Raw genomic sequence first — 24607 nt, 5'->3', positions numbered from 1 at the left:
CCTTCCTTCCTTCCTTCCTTCCTTCCTTCCTTCCTTCCTTCCTTCCTCAGGAATTGTTTCCCAGGGATCATATGGATCAATCTCTCCTATCATCTGAAACTCAGTATCACATCCACAAATACTATAGGCCCATAAGTCTGAGACCTTGAAGGGACCTTAACGGTTATCTAGTCCAGGGTTTATTAATATGGGTGCCACACACCAATGGGCTTGTTAGTTTTTTTTTTTAAAGCAATTGGGGTTAAGTAACTTGCTCAAGGTTACACGGCCAGGTGTTTCTGGGTGGGTGCTAAGTGTCTGAGCCTGGATTCGATCCCCAGGTCATCCTGACACTGGGGCTGGTGCTCTTACTCGCTGTGCTACCTGGCTGCCCCAGGGCTTGTTAGTTTTGATGGGAAAAGTGACATCTTTATTTTCACTAATTTCCAACTGCACTCTGGCATTTCTTTCAATGATGAATGTAGGTGATGAGCATAATTCCGAGCAGGAGATCCTAGGCTACACCAGACTGCCAAAGGGGTCTGGATTACAAAAAAATGTTGAGAAACCCTGGACTAGTCCAACCTTGTCATTTTACGTAGGACAAAAGGGAGGCCAAGAAAGAGGAAGTGACTTTGCCAAGGGGACGCAGACAGGGCTGTTCTTTCTATAACACCAGGGTGCTTACAGACACAGCTCTGTTTACAAAAATGTTTTATTCCAAACTTAGTGAAAGACAGTGTAGTACAGAGCTGGCTTTATAGCCAGGAAGACCCAGGTTCAAATGCAGCCTTTGACACCTACTGACTATGTGACCCCGACCAAGACACTTAACCAACAACTGTCCCAAACAAAGTATCAGACTTTAGCACAACAAACTAAACTTCCTTGATACATTTTATTTTATTTTATATTTGTCTTTTTGGAGGGGGGAAGGCAGGGCAATTGGGGTTAAGTGACTTGCCCAAGGTCACATGGCTAGTAAGTGTTAAGTGTCTGAGTTTGGATTTGAACTCAGGTCCTCCTGACTCCAGGGTTGGTGCTCTATTCACTACACCACCTACCTGCCCCGCCTTGATACATTTTAAAATGTAAATTTATCCATTTTAATATATAAAACATCATAACAACTTTTTAGTTACGCCTTCTACTTTCTCATTAGGATTCTTTGTCCCTTCATTCTTATTCACTTTTCATTATAATCTCCTCTTTAACCTCAGGAAGAAAACAAATTGTCCTAGGTGAAAATTCTTCCATGATTCCCTTCAGCACCTATGTTAATCCAACTGGATGGGTGCCCAGAGAGAATCTCTTCATGATGCCATTTAACACATCACTATTTCTTATTCTTTTTTTTTTTTTTTTGCTTTTTGGAGGGGGGGAAGACAGGGCAATTGGGGTTAAGTGACTTGCCCAAGGTCACATGGCTAGTAAGTGTTAAGGCTGGATTTGAACTTGGGTCCTCCTGACTCCAGGGCCAGTGCTCTATTCACTGTGCCACCTAGCTGCCCCCCACATTGCTATTTCTTAAGGCATTCTTGTACACAAAAAGTGGTCTCAGTGGAGAACCAGAAAAAAAGATTTCTTCTGAGTGTCTGCACAGAGAAGACACCAGAAAATCTTCCAATATACAGTTGCCAATGCATAGGAAATCCAAATGGGGCTCCTAACTCAACTGACCATAGCTAAAGCAGGCTTAGTTGAAAAAGAAAGAAAAACTGGATGAGCCTGAAATACACATGAGAATTCTAAAAATAATTAAGCACTTGGGGTTAATTGGAAATCAGTCTCTCCAAAAATGGGTAAGGTCCATTTACCTACCATTAAAGACCCAATGCTGGTCCTGGTAGACTGAGGTGCTCTCCCCATGCCCTTCTCCACTAAGGGGGGGGGGAGTCTTCTCAGTTCTGGACTCACACATGTGGTCAGACCAGGTTCATTGTTGGAGGAACCTGGCCTTGAATAAGATGGCGCTAGGCTCCCATTTCTCATACTCTTTGGCTTAATAACAACCCGTCTCTGTGCCCAATCCTAATGCCCTGGGGACAAAAAAATTTAAAGTTTAAAGAGTTTCTATAAAAAGGAGTAAAAATATACTCAGTGTACAATGTAAGTCAGGTATAGGTCAGATATTTATTTTCCTCCACACGAAAGAAATGCTAATAGACATAAAACATTTACAGTGCCATTGATGGAATAGCTTACACAGAATTTATAAATTATGGGATAGGGAAAACTTCTCCTCACCTCACTCACCTCTTGGAAAGCAGCTTGAAAGAATTCTGATGTAATTCAGAGCTAGCAAGAAAGAGATAAGTGAGGGCGGGGTCACTCCCTTTAAATATCCAGTGAGTTATCAGCTCTTTCTGCTCTGTAGCCAGGGAGAAGACCTTTTAAATTTCAAAGTACAAGCCCTTCAGCCCTGAGTCACACACAGCCAGAACGAGGTACCAAAGTTCCCACACTGTTTGACCAGAACAAGAAAGTTCAGCTTTGAGCATGCAACATTGGGTGACCCTTGTTACATTAGCAATGCTGTTAACAAATCATCCACATTATGTTTTCATGGATTGTGAGCCTAAGGAAAGAGAACAGCATGAGGATTTAGGAGTGTAGTGAGATAAAGAGGGTGAGGCAGATTTTATTTGGGGATGGGGGATTTGTTAAATTTCCTGACCGAGATAAGTGTGTGAAAATTTGAATTTTTCTCTGCCTCTTGATGGTACTAAAATTTTGACACGTGTGGAATCCCAGTGAATGAAATGGCGGGGGGGGGGGGGGGGGGGGGGGGGGGGGGGGGGGGGGGGGGGGGGGGAGGGAATGTTAGGGTGGCGAAGCTGGGAAGACTTCTCAGCCTGAGAAGTTCCCAGGAAGGAGACCCAGGAACCTAGGCTCCCACGTCTCTCCAAGGAAGATGGATTTTTTTTTGGGTGGGGGGGGAGGATTGGGCATAGCTTCTAAAGGGACTTTTTTGGTTTCCCTTGACCCTCCACATAGACTGGGTCTAACTTTGGAGGCCAGCTTTAATAGACCTCTCTCTCTCTCTCTCTCTCTCTCTCTCTCTCTCTGATTTATTATGTCACCACCCAGAATTTACTCTAGGATATCTTCCACAGCTATTGGGATAGCTTGAATCTATGTTTCCACAAGTGTGGGTGAGGGTGTCTCCAGATACCGTTTGAGTATCCAAGGTGGCAATGATATAGTATACAGGATAGCCATTATTCTAGCTCATATAAAGTGTACAAAATGCAAATAGCTCACAGGAAAGAAGATCAAAAGAACAAAGGAGACACCTAAGATCTGGATTTGAATTTTACAGGTCATCTAGCCCATGGTCCAGAGAGACTTGTAATAATCAATAACTAATCAACACAACCGTCCTCATCCTTTGGACTATTCTCAGGAAGGAAATGAGCCGGAGGAGACAATCAGGAAAGCATTCTGATGTTCCAGTGGATCTTCCTCTCCCACATGAACCTATGTAGTTCTTCCCCAGACTACTGTGCCACCCTGGGGTTTGAACTTTCCTTAGGAAGGAAGCAGGCTTGGGACTGCTGGTCAAGCACCCTCTCCTTCTCAAAGGATATGTGCTCTCTGAATAACTCAACAGAAAATGGAGAGGGGTGAGACAAAGTCCAAATTCCTTGCTCTCCTATGTCAAGACTAGTTTCTTGCAGCTGTTTCTCCTGGCACTGGAAGCCACATGTACAGTCCTATTCTTTTTCCAGGAAATCCCCCTTCTCTGGATGGGTCAGATCCCTGAACTTTTGAATTTAGGGATACTCTTGATGCCAACTCCCAAAGCTAGTACTTTCCATGAAGTTTCCCTTCTCGGGCTAGAAGGCTAGATTCTAGGATCGTGTTGTGGAGAACATCTTCCTTCCACTACCTCAGCTGCTGTCCTCTCATAGACTGAGAAAGTCTATTTTCAGGCTCCTGGTTTCTGACCTATGTCCAAAAAAAGAAGAAAAAAACCAGAGGGGTGACGGGGGTCAGGAACTTTCCTCTTAAGCCACAAAGATGAGCAGAGGTTCATGTGTCTCTGACCCAAGGTAGTCATTAAGAGGTGGGGAAAAGACCCTCCTCCCCCAACCCCTTCCCAATGCATTTTCTTTGAAAGGCAGAAGAGAAAATATGGAATAAAATCTAAAGTCTTCAATATATCTTCAGTATATATTCAATAATAGCAAATTATAATAATAATAATAACAGTAGCTAACATTTCTATAGTACTTTAAAGTTTTCAAAATACTTTACATATGGAGATTCCATTTATAGGCTATCATAAAGACTTCTCCAACAAGAGTCTGTTCTCTCTAGGATTGGAGCCAAGCAATTCATGCCAGAAGCTGCTCTAGTCATTGAAATCCAGCCTCTAAGATGATTAAAGGGGGAAACTTCAAACCAACCAAGCTATTCTTGGGCAGTCCCAGAATCTTGGTGGAAATTACCTAGGGTTCTTTTATTGATTTCTTAAATAAAGCACCCAGGCATTATGTGAAAATGAGTGGACAAAATTAAGAATATGCCTCCCTCCAAGGAAAGTAAGACACTCAATGATTTGGTCAAACTGCTTTTATTTACATAAATCAATATAGGCATTCAGTTACTTTACTCAATTTACTTAATCATCCAATTATTTAATAAAGAGGGGAAGCACCTAATCTTATTCCTACACCACAGAATGGAAATCACCTAAATTCCCTGAGATGTACAATAGAGAATACCCAGACAGACATCTTCTAACTGCCCCAACCAATCTTACTTCACCTGGGATGGTAGGAACATGTATGGTGGATTGGAGGTCTGAGAGTAAAGAGTAAAGAGTAAAGGAAGCTGGATCTGGTCAGGCAGAACCAATGGCTATGGGCATTGATGGTTGGGGGTTGGATCCTGCCTGGTCCAGTCTAATGAGGATGCAGCCTGTCCCTTTTGGGCTTCAGGAAGCTAGAAGCTCAGGGTCTGTTTTTTTGTCAAGATTACCAATGACTGGTTCGGCCATGTAGCACAGTGAGTAAGAGCACCGGCCCCAGAGTCGAGATGACCTGGGATTGAATCCGGACTCAGATACTTACCACCACACCCAGAAAAGAAATAACTGGCCGTGTAAACTTGAGCAAGTTACTTAACCCCAATTGCTTAAAAAAAAAAAAAAGATTATCAATGACTGGTTTTGCTTTGCTTCTGTGTGGGCTTAGAGGTGGTTCCCCCTTCAGCATTGGGCCATATTATCTCTATCAGGAGGGGACACTTGAGTTTAGTGTGGCCTGCTTTTAAGGGAAAATTGACCAGTGCTTTTTGCTGGTTGGATAATTAAAGTTGTCTATGCCTTTATGTGAATATATTCACAAGGTAACTAGCATGTGTTTTGTACATAATTCAAAGTAATACATTGATATCACATTTCAAAGTGACCTATTTGTTCCCAGGCACCTGATAATTACATCTATCTGGGCTTGCATACTTGGGAGCTTGGAGCATGTATGCTCATCACAAATTCAAAGCAGACTCACTCATGTCAACCATGTTCCTGTGACATCCAGTTGTGAGACTGAAAGATAGATCAGTACAGACTCTACTTCTGGGAGTATGCATTCTAACAGAATGGCATTTTTACCAATAGCTACAGCATGCAGAAGAATCAAGTAAGTAGAAAACAGTTAGTTAATCAACAATCACTTCCTTCCTTCTAGGAACTGGGGAATACAAAGAAAGACCCCCAAAAATGAAGATACCTGCCCTCAGGGTGCTTATAGTAATAAGGTAGACAAAAGGCAAACAACTCTGTGCATAAAAGATACACACAGTGTAAATGGTATGTAGTCTCAGAAGGAAGACTCTAGAAAGACCTCCTGTAGAAGGTGGGATTTCAGTTGATGGAAGCTAAGGGAAGCCAGGAAGCAGAGGTGAGCAGGTAGAACGTTGCAGGTATGGAGGACAGCCAATGCAATAGCCCTGGGTCCATGATCACATAGCTATCAGAGGTGGAATTTGAATCCTGATCTTTCTGACTCTAAGTCCAGAACTCTACTATCACTCCATGACTTGGTGGAGGGTAGTGTGGTCTACTATATTTGGAGTGGAGGATCTGTACTTAATTAAATCTCAGCTCTCCCACTTACTATCAATGTAAGTTTATGCAAGTTACATCTTCTTCCTGGGCCTCAGTTTCTTCATCTGGAAAAATTGAAATTTAGGTTAAATGGCCTTTAAGAACACTTGCAGGACTAGATCCTAGGATGCCTCCTTTATCCTTTTTTATGGAGGTTTCTATACCTCCAGTTTCCCAGAAGTCCTGCCCTTGAACCTGACCCATTTTTCTTGGAACTATTTGGTTTGTCTAAAGTTCACTAGCCCATAGTTCAGGCTGACTCTACCTTTTAAGTAAACAAGCTGAAGTTCACCACTCTTAATCTGTGCCTGGTTCTATCCTTACCAGCAGTTATGTGGCTGCCATGGTGTGGGTGACCTTTCTCAGGAGCCTATCTGCATTGCATCAGTTTCCTTGATGGCTTTTGTTTTCAGGTTTCCTTTGCATAAAAGATATAACTTGATAGGTCCTAAGCTCAATAAAAGATCAAGTTTTTCTTTCCTGGAGATGTCAGACTCATCCCCTGCCTCAGGTTCTCTTTATATCATCCCTCATGTGCTGTCCAGGGATATTGGCTTTCAGAGTCCTAGCTCTACAGTTTTGCAAAAAAAATTTTTTTGGTCAGACCTGTGATTTCATGGGTATACTTACCTGATGAGGCCACACCCTCTTCCAAAGTGGTTCAGAAATTCTTCTATAACTTATTTAGAGAGTTCCTTGGGGTCTTGAGAGGTTAAGTGGCTTGCCTAGAGTCACTTGGTCAGAATGAACTGAATTTAAACCTGGGTCATACTGACTCTGAGGTCAGTTCTCTATTCCCTTGGCCATTTTGCCTCGCATACTTTTGTAATATCACAAAGAACTTATACAAATAGTAAAAACTATAGGAGAAGTTTCTTCCAGGAAAAGATGCTAAGCACCATTCCCTTATAGGAATAGGGAATCATTTTGAGTTCTCAAATGACAGCAGAATTCCAGGTGGGAAGACTGAAGTGGAATTTTGTGGAATCTTACTTGCTTCTGTGGAAAGAATGTAGGGAGAATTGTAGGAAATTGTAGGAGCTGAAGCTGGAAGCTGGAAGTCAGCCACCATCTCATCTTACAGAGGAAGAAACTGAGGCCCAGGAAAGAAAAGTGACTTTCCTGAGGTCATACAAGCTAAGATTGGCTCTGCCTTCCGACTTTGAATCCAATACTGCTTCTATCACCTTATGCTTGCTGTAGTTTGACAGTGTAAGACATTCTAGTATCCGATCTCTTTGAGGCTTCCTAATACACCTAACAGTATTGAATGCTGTTATGGAGCTGTCCAGGTGGACAACAAGCATTCAATACTGTTAGGTGTATTAAGAAGCACAGAATGTATATTCAAGGGAGAATCCTTTAGCTGGTGAGGTTCTGCTTTCCAGCACTGTATTTGGCATATTTAGTGTCAATTAATGATTTTTCATTAATTAATTCATTTCTGTTTGTGAATGACATTGTGTTGGTTGCATCAAGTCCTGGAATAATGAAATACCTCCTAAATGAGATCTGTAACTATTCAAGAGTTGAATCTAACTATCCGCACAGGAAAAACTAAGTGGATGAAGTAAGGAAATGTTCATTTTTCAGATTATGATATGCAATTGGATGGAAAATTCAAAACGCTGAACAATCAGTACAAACATTATCTCATATAGACACTGCGTAGGGACAATGAACAGGGCCCAGAATTATACATGAGCAGGACAGACTACCTTTGGGAAATGCTTTTAATGACCCAAAGTTTCTCCTTGAAGTGAGAGTCCATCATTTTAATAATTTCTTCCTGGTGGGGCTGTATAATTGTCAATCATAGAATACCAGTATCTGAAGAATTAAAACTTAGATCATCCAAAAGAGAGACATTTGGTGAGTGTTAAGTGGGCTGCAACCCATTACTGATGTGAGATTGCTGAGAAGCAGCATAAAGGATACCATCAGAGAGATATATGGCAGAAAAAATGGGCACATGATAAGTACTCTGGCATCCATGTGAATCAGCAGGTCAGGGGATTTCTTGAAGGATTTGTAGAAGAACACAGACAAGATTTGCTGGGGATGAGAGGGCATGGATAGGTTAGGGAAGGTCTTCATTGCTGGAAGGAGCACCCATTAAAACTTTTTTGTTTATATATTTTTCACTTTAAAATAAATTTTATTTATGTATTTTTGTATCACCCACATTTCTTCCTGTATCCTTTTCTCTCCATTCCCAGAGTCATCACTTATAATCAAGAATTTTTTTTTAAAAAGAGGAAAAATAGAAAAGGATTCAACAAAAGAAATCAACTCATTGAAAAAAATCTGATGTTTCATGTGAAGTTCCATACTCACGGACTCCAACTTCTGAAGCACAGTGGATAGATAGAACACTGGGTCTGGAGTCAGGAAGCCCTGAGTTAAAATCCAGCTTCAGAGATTTACTAGCTGTGAGACCCTGGGCAAGTCACTTAACATCTGTCTGCCTCAATTTCCTCAACTATAAAATGAGAATAATAACAGTACCCATCTCACCGGCTTGCTGGGAGAATCAAATGAGATCGTATTTGTAAAGAGGTTAGCATAGCATAGTGCCTGGCACATAGTAAGTAGGCTCTATATACATGCCACTTCTTCTCACCCGCTCCTCTGCACCTTCCTTTCTCACCCTCCTTCCTCCTCCTCCTTCATTTCACAACATTCAGTTTCAATTATTTTCTGGTTTCTCCATTTGCCTTTTGCCATTGTGTGTATTGTTTTCCTGGCTCTGCTCACTTTTGCATCAATTCGTATAAGCCTTCCCATGCTTCTCTGTATTTTTCATGTTAGTTATTTCTTTCAGCACAGTCAGATTCCGTTACATTCCTGTGCCACAATTTGCTTAACTGTTCCTCAATTAATGGGCATCTGCTTCCTTTCTGGTTCTTTGTTACCACAAAAAGTGTGGCCATATTTTGCTGCATATGGAGCCTTTATTTTTGTTAGTCGTGGGAGTACTCATATTGATGTGATCATGCATCTTGGTCCTGGGGAGGGAGCTCTTGGTACTTAGTACAGAGTCTGTCTGGGGGTTATGGTTAGATCAAATAGGCATCTTTTCCAACAGGGCTGGAAACAGAATATGGCCTTTCCCGAATCCCATGCAATGGTTGGATAATGTGATACTAGACAAATGATCCTTTGCCCTTTGGGGAAGAGTAGAGCATAATCCAATAAATATTTATTGAGTGCCTACAACATTCCAGGCATTGTGCTAAGCTCTGGGGATACAATTAAGAAAATTTTTAAAAATCAAGAATTGAATAAGTGGAAAAACATTGTTGTTTGTTCATCTTTGTCTTTGAAGAGGACCAGTGACATCATGGGTAATATCTTGATTTGTGCGTGAATTGGATTTAAGTGAGGTAGAGTTGCACAAAGTCATCAGCCTCATTCTCTCTCCCAGTCATCAAAGTCCAGTGGCAGGACAGAAGTCAAAATGACTCCACAGTATTTGCTTCAACTACCTTTATGGTCATTGGAACAAATTGTTCTCATCTGCCCATTCTGTCTTCACATGCTTGGGGCAGATATCCCTCTAACTCACCAACAGGTTCCCTATTGAGAGGTATGGAGGTAGCCATGTGGATCCCTGATATAGCAGGTCATCAGGTGGGCTGTCTCCTTGGAGCTCAGAGCCAAGATGTGATGGAAAGCTTGCCAAACCTCACCAAACCCACAGACTGCTATCTATTGCTGCTGATTCATATGGGAATGAGTGATATAGGCAGTAGAGGCCTGAAATGCCTCTCTCTAGAGGCTTTGAAGATTGAGGTAAGAAACTAAAGACCACGGTGGCCCAGGAGATGTTTTCATCTCTAATTCCAATTGATGGTTTTGACAGTGGACTAGAAAGGAGGAAGTGAGAAGCTAGTTATGAATATAGAGCAGAAATCGATTTTCGAGACCTTTCTTTCACATGCCAGAATGATAGGTTTCTCTAGAAAACGATAATATAAATGGAAAATATAACATAAAATAAACAAAAGACAAATGGAAGGATAGCTTGGGGGGTTTTCCTGGAAGAAAAAGCAAAGTAATCATCAGAATCATCTTCATTGTGCAGTAAGAAATATCATTTCACGAGACACTTGGGATTGTAGGATCATAGATATGGAGAAGGAAGAGGCCTCAAAGTCCACCCAGCCCAAAACTCTCATTTCATAGATGAGAAAATTGAGGCCCAGAGAAGTTAAATGACTCAGCCAAGACTTAGCCATCTCATATTGCACAAACCAATCCTCATGAGGAAGATTACAGTTTCTGCCAATATCTATTATAAAGAATGAAGAGGGGGATAAATTCTCTGACCTTTGTGAAGCAGATATTGAAATGTAGACTGGATGATGGTATGGTGAGGTACATTGACAGCTGATTAAGATGCTGCTGGTTGTTTTCTTTCCTTGGTATTGTGAACTCCAATCCTATCATGTCCATTTTGTAAATATTTCACCGATAATTCTTTCCAGGTGGTGCAATGGATGGAGCATTAGGAAGATGTGATGAATCCTGCCTCAGACATTTATTCATGACCTATGTGACTCTGGGTGAGTCAGTTTCTTCAGTTTCCTCATCTGTAAAATAAAGAGCATAATATCACCTACCTCACAGGGTTGTTGGAGGCATCAAAGGAGTTAACATATATAAAGTGATTTGCTGACTTTAAAGTGTTACATGAATGCTAGCTCTTCTCCTTTTCCTTCTCCTCCTCCTCTTCCTCTTCCTCCTCCTTCTTCTTGTTCTTCTTCCTTCTTCTTCTTGTTCTCCTTCTTCTTCATTACTGGTCAGAATTAACCCAAAAAAAGCAGTTCATTTTGCAAAATGCATTACTTCCTGTTTGTATATTATGTTGTGAGTCAATGTTCCATAGAGGATAAAGGATCATAGAATCTTAGACCCAGAGGTGGAAGACACTTCAGAGGCCACTGGGTCCACTGCCCTCATTTTACCAAGATCACACAGCCAGTAACATCAGAGGTTGGGTTTGAATCCAGATTCTTGGATTCCACAATCTGCCCCACCTCTGAAACATGTTTGCCATGTAATTTTGGGCAAGTTATTTAAGCTCTTCATATCCCCAGGCATTTCTGTAACACTATAAGTTGCAGAACAACTGTCAATATGCATTGGTGGATGGAGTTTTGTCCCAGGGAGCTCGTTACACTGAAGTTATAGGTCTGGGCTACAAATATATCAGTCAGTCAGTCAGTCAAAAGACAAAATAGATACAGAGACCATTTTTAAGAAGATTTTGCAGTGCTGAGAAAGTAGACATGTGGGTTGATAGTCATTGAGGTTTTCTTAGTCCCCTTCCCTTTTTTGGCAGTAATTCTACCATTGCTGATCTTTCTTATGCTTTTGCAACTTTTCCCTTTTTGAGCTATCTAGAAAATTGATCACTTAGCGACTTTAACTCAGTGGTTGCCTTGAGCAACTCTGTCTGCCTGCAATTTGACTGAGTCCAGCTGTTCTTTCCAATGCCTTTTCTTAACTGCTTTTTCTACTTCCTCTCAGAGCACACGGAGGTGTTGAGTCCACATGTGATGGTTTCACTGTTCTTAATGATGAACGCTGATTACTATAGAAACCAGGGAAAATCCGTTGCAGTTCTTGTTTGTTTTTTGTCCCCCTTCCAGTTTTATTTAAAAATGTTCTTGGGATGATCCCACTTGGTGGTGTCTCACATAAACTTTCTGCAGGCTCATTTTTCAATCTGTTATTTTGCCATTTTGTGAGATCACAGAGGACCCTGTTCATCATCTTTCATCATTGTCTTCTATAATGTTTTACAAATGAACATACAGAAACACATGTATCTGTATATCCACGCATATATTCATGTACATACACACATATCTTAGAAGGACTCTACAAAAGAACATGAAATTGAGCCCAGAATGGGGATGGAAAAGTAGACCAGCCTCTACTGCCTTTGAAAAATTGTGCATGTCTTCAAAACCCAACTTTTTTTTGCACTTCCAAAAGCCCATCTTTTTATTATTGATGATTGATACATTATCGTTATTGATATTTATTATTGATCCAATACTATATTAGTAAAATAATATGACTGTGACTCATAGAACATCTTGTTCCTAGAAGAATCAAAATGACAGGTTGTCCAAGGGGGAATGGAAAGTTATGTGTGTGTACCGTGGTGGTTGGTTGGTTGATTGTTGTCCTTCATTCTCAGAGAGGACCAAAATGACATCATGGTGTTGGCGTCAAGTTACAGTGTATCTGACTGTGGCTAATCAGAGCAATATGAGCTCAGAATGTTTTACCACAGGTTGGACGCAAATAGCCCATATGAAATACATCAGTGAGGTTTTGGATAGTTGGGAATGGAGGTGAGATGGTCACATCACGACAATGAGGGACAATAGATGGACAGCCTGACAGATACATCAGTAATCTTTCTCCCTTCCCTACCTCTTCTGTTGGGAGATTTTACATACATACACGCATGCATATACACACATATCACTTAATTTGATGTCAAATTAACTAGGTTAGAATTCCACCTCAGGCTCTTGCTAGCTGTGTGAACTTAGATAAGACAGAACTTCTCTGGGTCTCAGTTTTCTCATTTATAAAATAAGGAAACTGAATTTGATAGCCTTTAAGCTTTAAATATATAATCCTATGACTTCTATTACCCTTCCAGCTTTAAATCTTTAATCCTATGATTCTAATATGTTGGGTAGATCCTCCCTGGAAGATTTATGAAAATATATGGGTTAGACTCTCCCTGGATAATAAAGCATGAAGTAGTTGTGCTCTATATCATAGAAGGGAGTACCCATGTTGAAGAAGCTGGAGATCCATCAAAATATTGTGCTATAATAACCACAGAGATATCATTGTAGATGCCAAGTGTCCTGCTGAATCAAAGGTTCTTTCAGCATGCCCATGATGTTTTCCTAATCTACCATTTGGGAAGCTATCAAAATTGGCATGATTTATTTTTAGTAAGCCCATATTGGCTCCAAGTGATTAATGTATTCTTTTCTAAATGCTCACAAACCATAAGGCATCTCAGAATTTAGTTGGTAACTAACATTAGGTTTACTAGTTTGAGGTTCCCAGAACCAATTCATTTTGAAAATATATACAGTATTTGCCTGTCTCAGCCTTCTGGAATCTCTCTCATTCTCTGTAATTTCTCAAAGATTATTATCAGTGACTCTCAGATCCCATCTGGAAGTTCTTTTAGTAGCCCAGGATATCTTTCTGGAGATATGAGCTTATTTAAAGAAGCAACATGCTTTCATAACACGTCTTCTGGGCTCTAACGTGTTTTTGACTATATTTGTTCTCTTACTGGTTTAAAGACCATTCCCCTTTCTTGACAAAAGAAAAAAAAAGAGATTAGTTTTTTCTTCTGTCACCTGCTAATGTTACAACCTTTTCACCAAGTGGTGAAACTTTCCTTTGCTTGTTCTTCTTGCTCTGAATATGACTAAAAAAAGTCAAGTTTCATATAGTTGGCCACGTTCCCTAAACTTTAGGATAACAGATTTTAAACAACTTAGATGAAAAATACAAATTATCCCAAAGCTCAAGGCTCTGAAGAGGATAATGGCTCATAAGGGATGGGGGAAGCTAAAAAATGGGGGCGATCTGGCTTGGCAGCTGTTTATAGAGGAGAGGTTGTTTCCTCTGCCCCCAGGTGCCTTAGATCTTCCCTTGTGTGAGTTAAAGCATGTCCCAATAAAGGCTTATTGCTTTACACACTACTGGCCCGTTGTATTCTCGTGAAAGCCTCATCTAAATCCCCAAACTGCGGGAACAGATTGGGATAAAGACTAGATGATGAAAGTGGAGCTTTTGGAAAATAAGTCTGGCAGTGACTGTAAGGAGAGCTGAAGTCAGGAGGCGAGGGAGGGGGTAGCAACCATCCAGATGTGAAGGGATTGTGAGTTTCCCTAGGGACAGAGTCTGCCATTTCTATTTCCCCTTCCCTCTGTAGCCCCAAGAAGAAATGACTGCTGTAGAAATGGAGCTTTTTGTCAGTCCAAAATAAATCTGGCTCTTTCTGAAGGACACAGTAGAGGTGATCTGCAAAAGTATAAAAGTACCCTGTTAGGCCAGAGGCTCTTCTTCTTTTTTGTGTCTTGGACCCCTTTGGCAGCAATCTGGGGAAGCTTATGGACCCCTTCTCAGAAGAATGTTTCTAAATCCATAAAGTAAAACACATAGGATTATAAGGGAAAGCAACTATATTAAAACACAATAACAAAAATACTTTTAAAAATCCAGGTCACAGAGCTTAGACTAAGAACCCCTGCATTAGGTAAATTATTATTATTATTCATATTAGTATAACTAGAATTTATGTTGTGCTTTGGGGTTCACAAAGCACTTCATAGGCTTTATCTCCATGGATCCTTGCAACAACTCTGTGAGGGAAGTGCAATTATCATCCCTATTTTATACAGGAAGAAACAGACTGAGAGAGAGATTAAGTGATTTGCTCAGGGTCACAGAGAATGTGTCTGGATTTGAACTCAGTTCTTCTGGAATCTAAGGTCAGTTCTCTGGGGTTGGGTGAGTAAGTTAGTTCCACAGAAACAATAAAGTAAATGTAGCCACATCATCGTGGGGTTTGGTTACCATTTATTAATGGGAATTATTGTAAAATAATATTGTCAGCCAAAGCGCTGGATATGGATTCAGAGAACTTTGATTGGAACTTCAGTTTCAATCTCTGTGAGCCTCAGTTTCCTCACCTGTAAAACTTGGAAGTAATCCTTTCCAGCTCTAAAACTAGGATCCTTTGGGGGACTGGCTTTTGTCCCATTTAGGCTGTTCCATGCTGGGTTCCAGGCTTGATTTTGGGGGAGAATCCAGAACTTCTGAAGATAGACCTTTTGAGTTTTGGTATCATCTTCTGTGATGTCCCCGAGAATGGGCCTGGGAGGGGCAGAAGGAGAATTGAAAGCTGGGCCTCCTGGCTCCATTCCCACTGATGCTGGGAAAACCAGAGGACAGACTGTTTGCATGCTCTCTAGGGTAGAGGGACCCTGATTCAGACCAACTCTGTGGCATGAGGAGAAAAGGTGTAGAGAAAGGCAAAAAGGATAATGAAGGAAGAAAGAGGAGGATTCAAGATAGGGAAATAAATGAATGGGAAAGGATGGGTTAATCTCTGACTGATGGGTTAATCTATTGGCTTGCTGAGTACTATAGTATGTGACATCTGGTTTCCTTGAAACTGAATTTGATGACTCAGGGCTTAGTATCTGTTGACAGGTGTGGCTGAGTCCCTCCTCCCCTGGAGTGGTCCCCTAAGGACTGCTATTGCTAAATACTCCTTCTAATAATAATTATACTCACTTATAGGTTTGCAAGATGTTTTATTCAAAGTGGCCCAGCCAGCATCATTTTGAGGGTGAACCCACGGTGGCTGTTCAGTGTGAACCCTCTCAAACTGCTACCAGGCAACTGAAAGCTAGAACCAGAACCCCAGTACCTCTATCTAAACATAATTATGGACTGCATTGAGCTTGAAGGTCCCTACATAAAATTAGTCCCAAGCAGTCAGAAAAATAGACTTCTCCTTGGAGTTCACAAGACACTGATATCATTAGAACAAAGACATTGTGACTTTAGGAGACTCATTCCAGCTGTTCAGTGCAGTGAGAGGATGCTGAGCACAGACATGCAGGCAAATACCAGCCCTGGGTAAACAGGCGCTCAGGCAGTGGCATGAAGTACATTAAGGATTCTCTGTCTCTTGCCCTTGTTTGTTCTTCCTGGTGTTTAGGGGCCCCTGTATGCTGTTCTCATGCCGTATACCCATGGCTCTAGGGGTTTGTTCAGAATGAAGGATGAACAGCAATCTGTCTAAGCTATGCCTGAAATGTCTTCCTCCCTTTCTTCAGTCTTTGACTTTCTACCTATCCTTTGCAACTTCACTCAAATGCCACCATCTTGAGTGGTCTTCTTCCCTGGTTATTTGAAAGAAACTGAAGGTTTTAAGCACACATCACTACCATCTGTTGAAGACCAGGGTATCAGCAGACAAATGAAGATTTGGGAAATTATCAACCTGTTAAAAAAGATGGTGCCTAAAAATGAGCTTTGTATTTTTGTGTCATGGCTTAAAATATAGGAATGATGGTATCTTGTGGAAGTTGAATAGAACAGTACACAGAACTCTGGACCTGGAATCAGGAAGATCTGAGTTCAAATCTGGCCTCAGACATGTACTAGCGATGTGACCCTGGGCAAGTCACCTAACCACTGTCTGCCTCAGTTTCCTTATCTGTAAAATGAGGATTATAATAGCACCTACCTCTCAGGGTAGTTGTGAAGATCAAATGAGATAATATTTATAGCTTAGCATAGTGCCTGGCATAGAGTAGGCACTGTATTAATGCTTGTTGTTGTTAGTTGCTGCTGCTGGTGGTGGTTTTAATCAAGGATGGTGTACTGCTAAAAAAGGTCTGGTAAAAAAAATTGCCTGGAGCCTTGAAACATTAATTGAGAAGGTCTTGTACTCAAAATTAAGGAGGAGGGAAAATCTCTCTCCAAATATGTATGTATACACACATGTACCTGCATGTACATATACATACGTATATACCCACACAATATCTATAAATACCTATCGATAGATACATACAGATAGATAGTATAATTACATATGAATTGTGATTGGGATGGAAAGGAAAGCTAGGCATAGCCTAACTTTCACCTTAGATTTGAAGAAAGCAGATTTCAAAGGCCAAGGAGAAAGGTTAGGGAGGACCCAATGGATTAAAATTCTGTTGGAGAAATCAGTCCAGGGGACTTTCAATAATGAAATTCTGAAAACACAGAGAGAAGCAATTCTTACGAGGGAAAAGGAGAGTTGTCTAAAGAGATCTCTGTGGATGCACATGGAACTCATCTCACAGCTTAGATTTTAAAAAGATGTGGCCAAAAGATAAAAGCGATGTAAAGTATCAGACAATGAATACGAAGGGAGACATAGTTCTGTGTGCCTGGAACTGCTGAAGTTTGTAAGAGACTGAGAACAACAAATAATTTTTAAAAAATTAAAGTGAGAAAAAGACGAAGATGAAAGAAAGGATAGGATAGTTGATTAGGGTGGATATTTATTCTTTAGTCATTTCTAACTCATTGTGATCCCATTTGGAGTTTTCTTGGCAAAGATCCTAGAGTGGTTTGCCATTTCCTTCTTCAGTTTATTTTACAGTTGAGGACCCGGAAAAAAAGAGTTAAGTGACTTGCTCAGGGTCACGAATCTAGTAAGTATTGGAGGTTGGATTTGAACTCAGGTCTTCCTGACTCTAGGCCTGACTGTGCCACCTACCTGGATGATTAGAGTGCATGGGACAATGTGAATAGATAATAGGGAACACATTTTGCCTCTATTTTCTCTGCCAAGCAGAATAATTTTTGCTCTGGGAAAGACACAACAAAATGACCAATAGAGATGTGAAAACCAAGATAAGTCAGGAGATAGTTAAGAAATCACATTCCTGCCCCTGATGAGTTCAAGTTGTCAGGCAGGCCCTGGCAAAGAGTGAAAAGACAATTAATTGGATTATCTCAAGTGCACATAAAGGAACTTGGATTGTGAAGGTGTTGAGGGATAGATAGATCCACACAGTATCTGAAGGAGGGTGGATAGCAAAGAAATTGAAAAAAAAAATTGGAGGTAATATTTGTGAAAGGGCTTAGTAAAGTGCTTGGTACATAGTAGGCATTTAATAAATGCTTATTCCATTTCCTTCCCCCTCCTCTATGAAATAAGGGCATTGGACTAGATGGTGTTGATGTTCCTTCAGTTCTAGGTCTATGATTCTAAAGTCTGCATGGCTAAGTTTCCTTATTGGGAGTTCCCCTTATAAATGGAATTAGAAGTCTGGGGTAAAAAAAAATATAGGACACTCTTAATCTTTATGAGAAGGGGGCACACAGGGTAGCACTGGAAAAGAGAGTGAGCCTAATGCCAGTTTTAGAAATCTCGGAGGATGCCTCTTGCTTTTCCAGTAAGTTGTTCTCAAGGCTATATGAGTCTCTGTCTTACTACTAGGCTCTGTTCTTTGGTAAGATAGCTCAGTATTCTATTTAGAAATTAGTTTATCATTTTCATTATTATTTGCTTTTATTTCTCCCTTCTGTTTGAAAAAAAAAAACCCAAGAAATCAAAATAGACTAAATACTCTGACGCTCATGCTGGATGTGCACGAATCTCTCTGTAGGCTTTCTTAATCTTGGAGATGGATGGCCCTCCCTTGTTTTTCCCTCCTTGTCTGACATCAGAGCAAAAGGTATTTTACAAAACAGTATGGAAAAGTCAATGACAGATTGGTGAAGGTACTAAATGTTCTCAGCATCCAATTTCCCTTCCTGTCTCACCAAGGCAGCAGGAGATGTTAATATCTGTTTACTCACAGAAGGGTTTTAGAATCTCCCCCTTTACTTCCTAATACTCATATTTTCCCCACTCAGCAATGCAGTTTACCCCAAGTATTATGGGAAAGTGAAATTAATTTACATAGATTATACCCCCTTGAAACCCACCTTGAGGTAAAAAAAAAATCAGTCCCTGAAAATCATATTGAATATATTGGTATAGTTATATTTATGCACCACAAGAATTCATTGATCAGAATATAACAGGTTGTTGTCCCAAATACACACATGTAGGCAGATAGTATGTAAAATCTCCATTAGAATTCAATGTGACAAAACAGAGACATGGATGATATGCAATGCTCACATAACATGAATATCACTGGTAACTGATTGAATTAAAAGGCATTTATTAAATATTGACTGTGTGCAAAGCACAGTTTTAGATGCTAGAGATACAAATAGATTGTTTAGTGACTAATAGGTCACACAGAGAACAGAGAGCTGGTACCAGAGTCAGGAAAACTGAGTTCAGTCTCAGACACTTACTAGCTATGTGTTCCCGAGGCAGGACACTTCATTTTCTCAGCTATAAAATGAGATTATAACAGCACCTACTTCCCAGAGTTGTTGTGAGGATCCAATGAAATAATATTTGTGAAGTGCCTGGCACATAGTAGTTATTTAATAATAATAAATGAATTTATTTATAAATTATATATAAATATAATAGATAAAATATAAAAATATTTAATAATAATTAATAAATAATAATATTTAATAAAATAAATTTAAAAATTTAATAATAAAATGCTTATTGCCTCCCCCTCCCTACTATGTGCTAGGCCCTGGAGATAAAAGTACAGAGATTGAAACAATCCTGTGCTTGCAAGGAACTGACATTCTTATGGAGGAGACCAAATGTACAGGAAATTTCAGATGCACACCAGATGAAAAGGCCCTCGTGGTCCACAGTGCAGAGCGGCAGAGCATATGGTAAAGTATCTTCTTTAATATTATTTACACTGATCAAACCATATCCATTTCTGATGTTGAACCATTTGACAATGAGTGCCAAGGACTTGGGTGGGGAGACCATTCTTTTCCAGGTCTTCCATGTTGGTGGCTATTGAGAAGGTGGGGCCTGTACGTTTAGAGAAACAGGTTGTCTCCACTAAAGTTCAGTCCTTAGATGAGGGCTGTGGGAGCTGAGTTGGAAGCAGGGTCAGTGGTTTGGGGGACACCACTATCCCTGAGTTCTTTTGCTAAGGGTCCTGGACTATCTACAATGAGGGTCTGGGGTAGATGGTGGTGGAGGCAATGGATAAGCACCAATCCTACCCCCCAACCCTATACCACCATAGCATTGACAAGAGACTATACCATTTACTCTCCTTTTCAGGCATCCATATCCCTTTTCTACTTTCACAATTACCTCCTTTAGGAAGGTAACTCTATCCCTTTGCTGATAAAAAGTCCACTCCACTCTGTTCTCTATGACCCCTCAGTACTTCTTTTTATTCATGGACATCTTATCTTTTTTTTTTTTTTTATTAAGCAATCGGGGTTAAGTAACTTGCTCAAGGTTACAAGACCAGTTATTTCTGGGTGTGGTGCTGAGTGTCCGAGCCCGGGATTCGATCTCCAGGTCGAACCAACACTGGAGCGGGTGCTCTTACTCGCTGAGCCACCTGGCCGCTCCTAAGCAATTGGGGTTAAGTAACTTGCTCAAGGTTACACGGCCAGGTGTTTCTGGGTGGGTGCTAAGTGTCTGAGCCCGGGATTCGATCTCCAGGTCTTCTCAACACTGGAGCCGGTGCTCTTACTCGCTGTGCTACCTGGCCGCCCCGACATCTTATCTTTTTAATGCCATTTCCAAGTGTTCTTTTTCAAAACATCAGTGATCTATGATCTCAATAATTGGGTATTCCCTCCTTGGAGGCAAATAGCAGCTCCTTCGTGTTTTGGAAGATGGCTTCGTGGGTTGCAAAGACCTTGGCCAACCATCTGAATCTATTGATTACACCAGTATAGTATGCCGGGTTCACAATGGCATGCTTCCACAGGTTATGAATAATGCACAATGCTCTTACACTTCCCAAGTCACCAAAGGAATGAAGCAGGACTATGCACCTGCTCCCATGCTTTTTAGCATGGAAGGCCAATTTGGGGAACAGAAAATTTGTGTGGAACTTGGAAGGCACAGAGAAGAGTAAAAAGGAAAAAGTCTGAAAATGCAGACCATATCTGACTTGTTAAACTTGATTTTGAGCTGGGAGGACTAGGGGACCAGGGGACCAGGACCTTGAAGAACATATCACATGAGGATTAGTTTAAGTAACTGTTAATGTTTGTCAGAGAAAAGATGTTGGGCTGACAAGATAACTATCTTCAAGTGGTTGAAAAACTCACATGGCAAAATGATTAGATTTATTCTCTTTGGCTTCAGAAGACAGAACCAGGAATGATGGATAGAAAGTTGGAGAGAAGCAAATCTAGATTTGATAGGAGAAAAACTTCCTGGGCCTCAGTTTCTTTTCTTTCTTTTTTCTCAGTTTCTTTATCTGTAAAATTAGGGGCTTAGACTATATGGTCTCTGAGGTCTCTTTTCAACTGTAGTCTTAGATCTGTGAACCTGTTTTCCTAAGTATGATCTCTTCTTCCCTTCCTTCCTTCCTTCCTTCCTTCCTTCCTTCCTTCCTTCCTTCCTTCCTTCCTTCCTTCCTTCCTTCCTTCCTTCCTTCCTTCCTTCCTTCCTTCCTTCTCTCTCTCTCTCTTTCTATTTCCTTTTTCACTCATCCTGGAAATTTAGGAGCTACTTATAGTCCTGATCTTACTGTCGATCAACCAAAGAGGTTTGACCGACTCCATTTCTGATCTGGGCTAGTTTGTTTCTCTTTAAGCACCCTGGTGGTCCTGTGCTCCCAGTAACTTACCACGCTGATGACAAGCTTAGTGAGGATGCTTGATCAGCATCTCCTACTGCCGCTCAGAACTCCTGAGCTCTGGAGATCAGTTGACCTCGCCTTTCTGGGAGCTAGGTTTACACGTCTATGCCTCTATGTCTGGTGCTTTGTGATCTGTAAACAGGCTAAGGAGGAATCCTGTTTACCTCTATAGTCTTCAGGACTCCACTAGTTTAAAAACCAATAATGGGCTCTGTGGGAGAGAGGGGGTGCTATGGACCCAGACAATGGGGCTATGACCATGCAGGTCTATTCCAAACAAAATCATCTCTATGAGCTGATCAGCACAAAGAGACCTTGGTAGCTATGCCACTGACCAACAGCTCTACTCTGACTAAAAAAGTGTGTAACAAGGCACACGAAAAGAATGGGAAGCATTGTCCCCTTGGGGTCGGCTTGCTAGCTTCCTCTCATCACCCCCTTTCCCCAAGCATAGCATTAGAGATTCAGAGCTAGGAGGGCCTTAAAAGCTTCTTATTCTTAGTGACTTAGAAGAAATCATAAAATGAGGCTTAGAAGCCATCTCTTCCAACTCCCACCTCCCCCAGAGGAGAAGAGTGAGGACGAGTGGATTGCCCAGGCATCCAGGTGGTAAGTAACAAAGCTGGGATTCCAACCCAGTACCTCTGACTCCAGCTCTGCCAAGCTATATCACCTCCCCAACCTTCTTCTTGGCTTCATCCTCCTCATTCCAGGCCTCTGAACACGAAAGAGGGGACATATAGCTAAGGCTGTGTCAGTATATAGTCCAAGAATTCTGAACTAGGGGCCTATGGATAGATTTGGGGTACTATGAACTTGGTGATGAAAATAATGTGAATATTCATTTATTCAAATACATTTATTTAAAATTTTTAGTTTTCTCAAAATTATTTTTATTTTTATTTTACCATTCTAGCAATTTTCATTAATTTATTATTTTATCATTATTTTATTGATTTTAACTTCCACTCATTCAAAAAGCATTTTTTAAATATAATTGGTTTCCTTTGTAATCCTATGTATTTATTTATTTGCTTTTTGGAGGGCAATTGGGGTTAAGTGACTTGCCCAAGGTCATACAGCTAGTTTGTATTAATTTTTTAACATTAAAATTTTTTTAGTTCCAAATTCTCTCCCTTTCTCCAGCTTCTCTCCTACCCATATAATAAATAAAGAAAGAAAGTGAAAAAAATTATACTTCAATTGCACTCTGAATTCATCAGTTCTCTCCCTGGAGAAAAACAGCAATTTCATCATGAGTGCTTCCAAATTGTCTTGGATCATTGAATCAATCAGAGTAGCCAAGTCTTTCATAGTCAATCATTACAATGTTGCTGTTGCTATGTACAACAATCTCTTGGTTCTTCTAACTTCACTCTGCATCAGTTCATAGGGGTATTACCAGGTTTTTCTGAAACCATTCTCTCATCATTTCTTATAGCAATATGCATTGAAGAAACTGTCTCCTGGGAAGGGTGTCATAGGCTTTACCAGACAGACAAAGGAGTCTATGGTACAGAAATGGTTAAGAATCCCTGCTGCATTCCCATCCTTGCCTTAAATTCCCCTCCCCCCCCCAAAAGATCCCAGACAGCCAAAGGGGGAAGATGGGAAAGTAAAAGACTCCGGCACATTCCATAGGTTGCTATTTCTATGTAAATATGTCCCATGGCCTCTGGTCTCCTCTGGGTTTATTGCAGAGATGGATAGACCTGCATTCCAGCTTATTATTATTATTATTTTTTTAGTGAAACAGGCATAAAATGAGCTGGCAAGTTCTGCCAAGCACACTAAAAAGATCCTAATTGGCTAAAACTTAGACATCACTCATTTCAGTGTCTTTGGCCTGGGACAAGGCAAAAGAGGCCAAATCAATGAGCTGGTGGGAAGCTGCCCAAGACACTGAACTCCTGGACCATGCAGCAAACTTGGCCCTTGAGCTATCCAAGTCACTGGGTTGAGAAGCAGATAAGAGGGGGAAAAACATAATCTCAAACCCCAAACCAAACAACATTATAACACACGCTCTTGGCCCAGAGAAACAAAAAAGCACTGGAGGACAAGGGGCCCTCCCACTTCTACCCAGAGAAGTAAATGTGTCAGAAACAGTGGGGTGGGTTTGTTTGTTTGGGCTTGGGTTTGGTTCTTTTTTTTTTTTATTATCATTTGAAATGAATTAAATGGTGAAATTATATTTCTCAGCCTGTGTTGAGATTTCTAATAAAAAAATGAGAAGGCTGGAATGGAAATATGCAGAATCACAACTTTTTGATTTAGATCTGTTATCTGATTCTCTGTGCGCTCTGGGATACTCTGTCTTTCTGCTGACAGCTGCACAGAGTCCAAGCTGGGCAATGGGAGGGCTGCTGGCTTCTTTAGGTAGCTATTAAGGGAGTTGGGAAAGTCTGAGATTCTTTCTCCCCACTGTCTTCTTTTTCTATATGACTTCCTTTCTGCTGCCCATTTGTTTTCCTCTCCCTACCAGCGCCAGCTTCTAGGAACTGGGGGCACTGCTGCTTTTGCCTTGGTTTCCTCGTCTGTAAGATGAGAAAGATAGACTAGATAACTGTTTCTAATTCCTGGTGTTGGCATCTGGGAACTCCCCATCTGCTACCATCTTGTGGTCACTGTGTAGTTCTCTTTTTTTTTTTTTTTTGAGGGGGGAGGCGGGGCAATCAGGTTTAAGTGACTTGCCCAAAGTCACATAGCTAAATGTCTGAGGTTGCATTTGAACTCAGGTCCTCCTGACTCTGGGGTTGACACTCTATCCACAGCGCCACCTAGCTGCTCCTCACTGTGAAGTTTTAGGAATCTCATTCTCTCTGCCTTATTCCTTTACCCCAGAGTGCAGGAGAGGGTGCCAATATTCCCAATTTGCTCTACCCTAGGGACAGCTACACAGTTATATCTCAATAGTTTTTTCCCCTTACATGTAATACAGCTGTGATATAGACCTCCAACTTTTTCCTGGCTCTTTTTGTCTTTATATTGTGGTTGGCTCTCTCTTTATACCTGTTCTGACTTCGGAACATTCTCTGCTATAAGCTTTTCTTTCAGTAAGCTGTTGTGTCTTCTCAGTCATCTGATATCTAGCTTCTCATTTCATCTCTTACAGGCCCATCCAATGTCTCTGGCTTCTAATGCCTTACATCAAGACCTGCTGATGAGCAGC

The 24607-nt window shown here is 40.9% G+C and overlaps 1 long non-coding RNA gene across 2 annotated transcripts in view; it reads left to right on the top strand.

Moving 5' to 3' along the window:
- Positions 1-24607, top strand: part of LOC138162107 (uncharacterized) — a 77146-nt gene that overhangs the window by 18841 nt on the left and 33698 nt on the right. For both annotated transcript variants that reach the window (XR_011168549.1, XR_011168550.1), the window contains exons 2-3: positions 10585-10662; positions 19333-19483. This is a non-coding gene — a long non-coding RNA (uncharacterized lncRNA). The remainder of the gene's footprint in view (positions 1-10584; positions 10663-19332; positions 19484-24607) is intronic.

The sequence above is a fragment of the Petaurus breviceps genome, unplaced genomic scaffold, assembly GCF_028583685.1.
Source record: "Petaurus breviceps papuanus isolate PSGF00001 unplaced genomic scaffold, PetGlider_PUasm1.0 186, whole genome shotgun sequence".
Classification (NCBI taxonomy): domain Eukaryota; kingdom Metazoa; phylum Chordata; class Mammalia; order Diprotodontia; family Petauridae; genus Petaurus; species Petaurus breviceps.
This window is presented reverse-complemented; position numbering and strand designations above follow the sequence as displayed.